At 30.9% G+C, this 9,673-nt stretch overlaps 1 non-coding gene across 1 annotated transcript; it reads right to left on the bottom strand.

Annotated features, from left to right (window-relative positions):
* Positions 1 to 9,336: 9,336 nt before the first annotated feature.
* Positions 9,337 to 9,442, bottom strand: LOC128294914 (small nucleolar RNA R71). Its single transcript, XR_008285221.1, has one exon. It is a non-coding gene; the product is annotated as a small nucleolar RNA R71 (small nucleolar RNA).
* Positions 9,443 to 9,673: the final 231 nt, after the last annotated feature.

Genomic DNA, 9,673 nt, shown 5'->3' with positions numbered 1-9,673 from the left:
AAAATGGACTTACAATTGAGCTAGGAGATGACCAAATGCTTCAAAGCCCTAAAATGACTTTCTTCTTTGTTAAATTCAGCTAGGAAGAAGATGATAATGAAATGAAATTGTGTTTTATATAATTTATTAATCTTATTTACTTAATTACCTATTTAACCTTATTAGTATTTCAAAATTTCAATTATGCCTTGTCATTATCATCCACTATCATAATAATGGTCTAATTACCACTTAAGGACCTTAAATTTAAGGTTCTATAGCTATTAAACACCTTTAGATAATAGAACACAAGTTTTACGCTTTATGCAATTTAGTCCTTTTTATCAAATTAACTAATCAAACGATAAAATTTCTAAACGAAACTTTCACACAATCATTAACTCATGCTGTAAAAATTAAAATAATAATAAAATAAATATTTTGACTTTAGATTTGTGGTCCCTAAACCACTATTCTGATTTGAACAAAAACGGGCTGTTACAGGTCGATTCATAACATTCCCCGAGAGTATAATAAAGAAGTTGATAGTCTAACTAAAATAACTATTGGTAATAGTGGTGGTATCCAGATATTCGAGATGCCTCCAAGAGGCTTGGGTTTTAATTTTTAGTAATTTATTGTAATGATTTTTATTCCTCTAAAAAACTCGCATGCAAACATATAATGTTTTTTAATCTAAAATGCTTAACAATTTTTTTTAAATTTAAAAGAAATATCACTTTACCAACAATATGAAAATTAATTTTTAAAAAATTAAAATAAAATTTTTGTATACATTTTTAAAAATTTTAAAATTTTAAAAATTTTAAAATTGATTTAAAATTTTTCTAAACGCTTTATATTTTACGCTCAAAAATAATTTTTTAATAAAATCAAAAATAATTTATCAAAGTCTTATACATTTTAAAAGAATCTTATTGAAATTTAAATATATTACATAAGCTTAAAGCAATATTTTAGGGTTAGAAATGATCACTAAACTATTGTCGTGTTCTATTTTAGCCATTGAAGTTTTTTTTTTTTTACTTAGTCACTAAACTATTTGAAATAAATTTTTTTGATCACCGAATGGCAATAGACATTTTAAATTAGATGAAACTGTTGGCGTGGGCTTCTTTTATTCGTCTAATAAAAAATTTAGCCCTCTAATGTGTACACATTCTATCAATTTTATCTTAAATATAAAAAATTCAAAAAAATTACCCTTAATATTTACAAAACTTGTCATTCTAGGTAAAATTCTAAAAAAATCAGTTAATTTAGCCATCAATATTTACAAAATGAAAATTTTTAATTTTTAATAATTTCGTAATTTTTTTAAAAGGCTCAACATCCAAACCTCTATTTCTCCACCGTGCTCACCTCCATCAACTTACACTCCTAACAATATGCCATCAGTAAAAAGATTATATGTCATCACGTCTGGCAAAACTCCAATGACTCTCATCAAATCCGCCATTAGCCATGCCTCCTCGACTTCTTCTTCGTAAACACGTTTACTATCAGATGAAAAGGTGGTGACATTCAATCCACAGTTTTCCCTCATAGTAAAAAAAATCGATCCTTTTGATCTTGTAAAGACGTGTGATGAGCAAACCGAACTAGTGCTTGCGTGTGAGGCCTTTGTCTAGATGAGATAAGGTTTGGACCAAAGGGTCGAGGATCGAGAGAGAGGATTCCGTGTTAGTGATGAAGCTGAAGGTTTTGATGGTGTTGAATGTAAACTCTAATTTATATAGGTTTTGTAACACCCCTTACCCGTATCCGAGGCCTGGCTAAGGTACGAGGCGTTACCAGACAAACATACAAACATTAAACTAAAATACGAGCCATAAAATTTTATTCATATTTCAAAGTGTTCATTCTCTTACACATAGTCCCTTATTTGAGTCTACGGAGCCCAAAACATACTTTAGAAAGGGTTTGGGACTAAACCGAGAACTTACGAAAATCTTGGAAATTTCATGCTTTAAGGCTCCACACGCCCGTGTCCCAAAGTCGTGTTCCATACACTACCGAGACACATGGTCGTGTCTTTGCTGTGTGGAATATACCTAGGCTATTTTCCAAGCTTTGGTCAACCTTGATCTCTTACACACTTATACAAAATCAAAAGCATATAACATGGTATTCATTTAATGATTAAACATCCTCAATTAAACCACAAACATAGCATTTGTATGTCATCATACATGTGTCTCTCATACTCATTTTACCTTGTTTATTATAGTACCACTTATACATTTATACCAAGATTATCATCTTACCAAATATCTTCAGCTTAATCATCAAGCATTCATATTTAAAGCTAGATCATATCTTTATAAAATACTATGATTCAGATGTGCAGAATAACATGTTTGCCTGAAACATTTCAATTCAATTCCATACCCAACAAGCATTACATTGAGACTAGTCATATATATATATATATATATATACATGTCATGATACATAACATTCTCTTTTTCTTTTCTTATAAACACATATCATTTATTTCATTATATCAATATTTCATATACCATAGTTTCCATGTATTCCACATATATTTATTTTCCTCCTCCTCCTCTCCATTCCACATCCTTAATGTACATAGCATTCTTGTAAGTACGATTTCACAATTTACTAATAAATGTTCACATCAAACTGTCCACACGAGTTATAGTCACTTAATTATTTATAATTTGAGCTACATAGCTCCAAATTAAGATCTGTAAATTTCCCCTGAAACTAGATTCACATATCGTTCCACCATAAAATTTTCATAATTTTTGGTTTAGCGAATTAGTACAGTTTATTCATTAAAATTTCCCTTTTTCACTTTCGTCGATTCGACCTCTCTTCACTAAAAATAATTATCTCACAAAGATGAACTTCGGATAATGTTCTTGTTGATTTATCTTGAAAATAGACTCATTATGGATTTTAAAAATATAATTTTGAGCCTCTAATTATTTTTCTCCAAATTTTTTGTGATTTTCCAAAGTCAGAACAGGGGATCACATAATCATTCTGAATCAGTCTCACGAAAACATAAATATCTCAAAATATAGAACTCATTTGCTTTCTATGTTTATTTTATATGAAAATAGACTCATTAAGATTTAATTTGATATCTCATTCAGTCTCTGATTCAATTTATACTATTTTTGGTGATTTTTCAAAATCACATCACTGCTACTGTCCAAAACAGTTTTATTGCTAATTCACTCTTTCACACTTTCTTTGTATTAACCTCATTTTAACATACATATCACAAATCATTTTCACCACATTTCATACATCACAAGTATAGGCCCATGATCACAAGGTCACCATAAAATCATCCTCATGTATAACTTACTTGTTTATAACCTTACCACATCCTGGTCACTTAATGAACACATCATTCACATAACCAAGTTCTGCACTTATTCATCACAAAACTCACAAAGCAATACATAGAGAGTCTCCGTTGAACACTTGGATCAATCCTCGATACTTGGTGGTTTCAGCACATAGCTCCACCCATCATATAGTTCGGCTCTCTTGTACACATGGTAAACACTTAGTACCACCCATGTGACCTAGCCAGTTTATCTCGTAGCTCTCTTGTCTACATGTTGTCCTTCACTTGGAACCACGCATGCGACCTAGCTACATATATCCGTAGCTCTATTGTCTACATGGTGTACACATAGTATCACCCATGCGACCTAGCTACATCATAATGTCTTGTAGCTCTCTTATACACATGATGTGCACTCAAGACTATACATGTGACCTAGCTACATACCATCTCAGATCATCCAATCTTTCCAAGGTTCAACCGGATTTCTGTTTTCCAACATTTTTACCAATCAAGTAATTATCCACAAACATATTTCCAATATTTTTATAAAATATCATAATACAAGTAATAGTGATGTATTACTTACATATAAACTTACATCTCATTTAATATCAACGCAATAACATTAAATTACACATTGTCTTATTAAAATCATATGAACTTACAATTTCCCATAATATCCATAATCATAGAAATCACATTTATGTATGATAATTCAATGCACTTCATGTACCATAGACATATTTTTAAATCAATTCATAAACTTGGCACCATAATCATTTAATTTAACATAATTCAATTAATTCACTAAATTTAACTTTCAAATATAAATTACAAGATTATTGTTGTATTATTATCATACCAACTTACATACTTTCAACACCTCGGAGATCATAGTAAATATATCAATTTTACATTGAAACATGCATAAATTAATGCTTATTATACATATGAACTTACCTTGATATTAAAACGGCCATTTTACCAACTTTCCCAATTTTCGATTTTTCTCTCATTCTAGGTTCAAATCTAGTTTTTCGGGATCTAAAACATCATATTTTACTTATTTAATTAATGTACTATTCAAAACAATCCTTAACTCAAACTTTGGAAAAATTACAATTTTGCCCTAAACTTTTGCATATTTACACTTTTGCCCTAGGCTCGGAATTAAACTTCATCCCTTATTCTTATGTTTTATGACATGATGATCACTTTTCCTTCTATGGAAACATCAAATTCTCACTCTAACATATACTTATGACTATTAGGTATTTTTATCGATTAAGCCCTTTTGCTCGTTTTCACTTAAAACCGAGTAGCACAAGTTGTCTAACATAATTTAAAACCTCATATTGTATCATAAAACACCAGAATACACAAATTTTACCTATGGGTATTTTTCCAAATATGAACCCTAGCTTAAATTATTGCTAGAATAAGCTTAATCAAATTACCGGATTCTAAAACGTAAAGAACTTGAAAAGCGGGGTTAGAACGGACTTACAATTGAGCTTGGGAAGCTTGAAAACCCTAGCCATGGAGTCTCCTTGGTATACACGTCCATGGTGAAGAAGATGAGCAAAATTGGCTTTTAATTTTGTATTTTAATTCATTTTACCCTAAATGACCAAAATACCCTTACTACTAAACTTTCCAAAAATTCCATCCATGTCCAATTTTTGTCCATAACTTAGAAATTGGTCAAATTGCTATTTAAGACCTCCTAATTAATATTTCAAATCAATTTCATACTAGAAACTTCTAGAATGCAAGTTTTGCAACTTATTCAATTTAGTCCCTAACTTCGAATTAAGCATTTTATGCATAGAATTTCTTCACAAAATTTCACACAATCATGCAATCATATCATAGACCTCAAAATAATCATAAAATAATTATTTATATCTCAGATTTTGTGGTTCCGAAACCTCTATTCCAAGTAGACCCAATTTTGGGCTATTACAGGTTTCTTTTAATAGTTTATAACACCTTTTTACTTAAAATTAATATTAATCTCGAGCATTTTATTATTAATCGAGTGTATTTTGTTCATATTTCAATAATGGGAATAATTTAAGGAAGAATGTAATTTTATGTTATTTTTTATTAAATTATTGCATAATTTAATTGTTTTTCTACATATTAGTTTTTTTACTTTATTTAATGCAGTTGGACCAAGGAAATTAAGCATGATTTAGTTTTTTAAAAAAAAGGTTACATGGACATGCCAAAAATCACTCAACATGGATGAAAAACACATGTAAATGGGTCATGAAGAAGTTGCTTTTGATCCAATTGAACATGGATCAATTGATGGACAAGTTTGGTAAACAACTAGGTTACCAAATCGTCCAACAAGAGAGAAATAAGTCCAATTTGGCATGGCACTTTTGAGCAGCCCCAAAACCAGTTTTCGGGAAATTTATTAGAGGTCCCTACAGTTGCAAATGAATCAGAAATCAACCCACAAGATTTGGCTTTGAAAACATCCAACCCTTGCTTAATTTCCTTTCCACAATATGTGGCTGGCCAAGCAAATAAGTAAATAGGGTGATTTTTCACACTATTTTTAGTAAACTCATCCACCAACCTTCACTATAAATACCCACCTCCATTCCCTATTTGAAAGCATCCCTACATCCCTTATTCATTAATCTCATTCCCTCTCTTCATCTCCACGCATAGCATCCCATATTCATTTTCTTTTTTAGCCAATAAAACCTTGAGAAGATTGTCTTTTGGCTGGCCACCTTGAGAAGCCACTAGCAAAGGAGCAACACGAGGATTGGAGGAAACTTCTTCAATTGTAGGTCGCAAGTTTGCTGATTCAAACAAAGTTTATTTTTCCTTACTTTGTTAGTTTAATTAAATCATGTTTGTAATGTGCTTTGTTTTCTTGTCATCAACAATGGTAGCTTAAATCTGTTTAGCTGGGATGATTGCACCAATTCAATGAAGTTTGTTTAAATCATGTTTATAGTGTTTCTGCCTCAGTCGTTCATGTTTTCAATTAAACTTAAGCATGTATTTCATTCATACGAGATTGAATGCATTGGAATTAGTTGAGCGATCCAAACCAGACAACGGCTAATAGACACAATAATTGAAAATTGCATGCTTAATTTATATCCGACCTAGAATAAATTAAAGGTTCATAATAACTTTACCGAGCTATATTGCCATGCATGGCTTTTAAGTTTATGTGATTAAGTTGTTTCAAACCAACCCAGTCCCTGTTACTTCACATGAATACTAAGAAACCATTAGTTTAATATAATCAGTAAAATGCATGTCTTACTAAGTAAAAGATTCCAAAAGGACTTAATTTGGTTTCAAGCCCATGAAAGATTTCTGAACATTGTTAAACATGAGAAAAATAAATCAGAATTGAAAAATGTAATTATTCTAGCCTATTCATGTTATTGATTGTTGAAGTTTGTGTTTTTGCTGCTAAACTCATCTCATACATTTCATTTCATACTTTGCATTTAGATTAATTTGCATTAGGGATCATCTTACATTTAGTAATTTATTTTTACATCAATCACTCAAAAATTGTAGTGTTTTTCTCACCAAATTGTTTACTTTAATTTTACAATTAATTGATTAACATACACAATCCCTGTGGAGATGATAACTCTTTTACTTATTACTTGATAACGACTATGTACACTTGCACAAGCCATTCGTTACAAGTTTTTTGGCGCCATTGCCGGGGACTGTTGCCTTAATCATTTTTGTGAAACTTTTCTTTTTGATTTGGTTTTTATTTTATTTTATTTCTAACTTTACTAATTAATTCTTTATTCTTTAATTTTTTTGATTTATTTTCATATGTTTATGAGCATATATTGAATCATCGAAAAATTACTTGTAGATGTTGAAATCGAGTGGATATTTAGACAAAAAAGATGTGAAAGATTAGCCTAAAGAAAAGTCTAAATGGACCTTCAAAATTAAAATGATGTTCAAGGGAATGAAGCTGCTAATGCTCGAAATCCAATCCTTATTCCTAATGATAGGGATTGAGCCATAAGATAGTTTGTTGTGCCACTTTTTAATGAGTTAAATTGAGGAATTAAGAGACTGAAAATTGAGGCACCGTAATTTGAATTGAAGCCAGTAATGTTTCAAATGCTTCAAACCATGGGCCAATTTAGTGGAATGCCCATAGAAGATCCACACCTTCATCTTCAATTGTTCATGGAGGTGAGCCATTCCTTTAAGATAGCCAGTGTAACTGAAGATGCATTGAGATTGAAGTTATTTCTGTTGGAATGCCGGTGCCTTCAAGGTGCAACAGAAAAATAAAATAATTAAAACATTCCGGTGATCCAAACCATGGATCCATGTGTAAGGAACGTATCAGGGTGATAAAAAGTTTCAAAATTACCGAAACTTCAATCTGAGTAGACAGCGACGCCTAGGCAACGGGAATCCTGAACCACTATCGAACCAAGCCGCAACCTTTCCGATGTCGGCCTCTACATAGTCCACCCAGTTGACAATGAACGGTAGAAAAATCTTAGAACCTATTTCAGTGATTTTTATGCTTGACGGCTGCTCGACTCTTTAGCATAGTTTCGGGCTTATTTATATATTATCTCTTTAGGGTTTTTACCCTTGCCATATATAACACCCTTTTAATTGATATATCTTTTAATGAATATTAATTCATTAAAATTAATCTGAACATAATAGTCATCATTAAAATAAATATAATAATGTTTAATGAAAATTATAATTACATTAATTATAATAAAGATTTGATAAACTATATTTATTTAAACTTATATCTGAACCAAATTCATATACTAATGAAATTATGTTCGATTATGTGTACAACATCCTTGTACGTATAGTATGTTCAACAATTTGATTGCCCAATTAAATAAATTCTATAATTAATTTAATTCATCTGACAATCAGAATACAATACCAATTATGTTTTACTCCATTCATTTCAACCATAGGGTGTGACCCTATAGGTTCTTGTAACGTTTGTAGTAATATTAGAATGATTCTAATGTTACAAACAATGAGTGGCATCTAGCAATGCATCATTGCTACCTAAGTTACGAGAAGTCATGATTCGACATAACCTTTGTGATTAACCTTTCATGCATTAATCCTTAAGCCCTATATCTTTGGAATGGACACAAGTCATGGAATAGTCACACTTGCATAGTCCATCCCATGTTTCTTGATACCTTAAGTGAACTATGATACACAAATAAGTATGATCTCATATCAACTTATTTGAGCATGGCCATGCATTTCTAGTCTCACTCAATCAAGTGGCCTAAGATATTACTCCCATTATGTAGGAGAGACTTATCCTATATTGATCAACCATATCCCTCTACATAGATTGTGGTATATCCAACATTAGTCTTTATAGAACAACCAGTTACGATGTTCATTTGACTATATCAAAATATACAACTCACGATGTTGGGATAATAATGATCTCAAGTATGAGGATCATATACATATTAATCACTATGAGTAATGTTGTGACAATTACATAATAATCCAAGAAACATACTCATAGCAGGTCAGTCCAATATGTTGTTCTCTAACACACATATTCATGCATTGATTTTGGCACTCCATATCAATGACAACTCTTTATCATCAATCAACTACATGTTAGTTTTAATGCATTATTGTTTTCCTAGCCAACAATAATACTTGACTAAGGATCTTTTAAGAATAATCATATTATTCTCAGGACATTATTATAAAATAGTTTATTTATGTACATAGAAAAGAAACTGAAATAATAATGGCAACGCCTTATATCAATAAACATGATAAATCAAGTATGTTATTACAACCATCTCGCGATTGATCTTTGGGCATACTCTTACAATTTCCATACCCGTTGTGAGATCGAGCACGAGCATTGCTTAATTTGTTACCCCCATATTTAATTTCAACATGGCAAGAATTAGCTGAACGCATTTTGGTAAAGTATTTCCCACCTAGTAAAAATGCTAAGTTGCGGAATGAGATTACCACTTTTCAACAACTGGATGACGAGTCCTAATACGAGGCGTAGGAAAGATTCAAATATTTACTTCGAAGATGCCCTCACCACGGGATTCCACATTGCATCCAATTGGAGACATTTTATAATGGTCTTGTTAGCTCTAAGTTTTCAAGTATTTTAATATAACAAAAAGAATATAAAAAATCCCTACTTTAATTTGAAAAAATTATTTATAAGTCCTGAAAATTATTTTCAAAGTGTTGGACAAAATAAACTTTTAAAAAGCCTTGAATTAAATTGACTTTTAATAAGTTTTTTGAAGTCTGAAGGACTTCTATCGATAC

The sequence above is a fragment of the Gossypium arboreum genome, chromosome 6 (assembly GCF_025698485.1).
Source record: "Gossypium arboreum isolate Shixiya-1 chromosome 6, ASM2569848v2, whole genome shotgun sequence".
Lineage (NCBI taxonomy): Eukaryota > Viridiplantae > Streptophyta > Magnoliopsida > Malvales > Malvaceae > Gossypium > Gossypium arboreum.
Note: the sequence above shows the minus strand (reverse complement) of the source record. Positions and strands in the feature narration are given on the sequence as shown.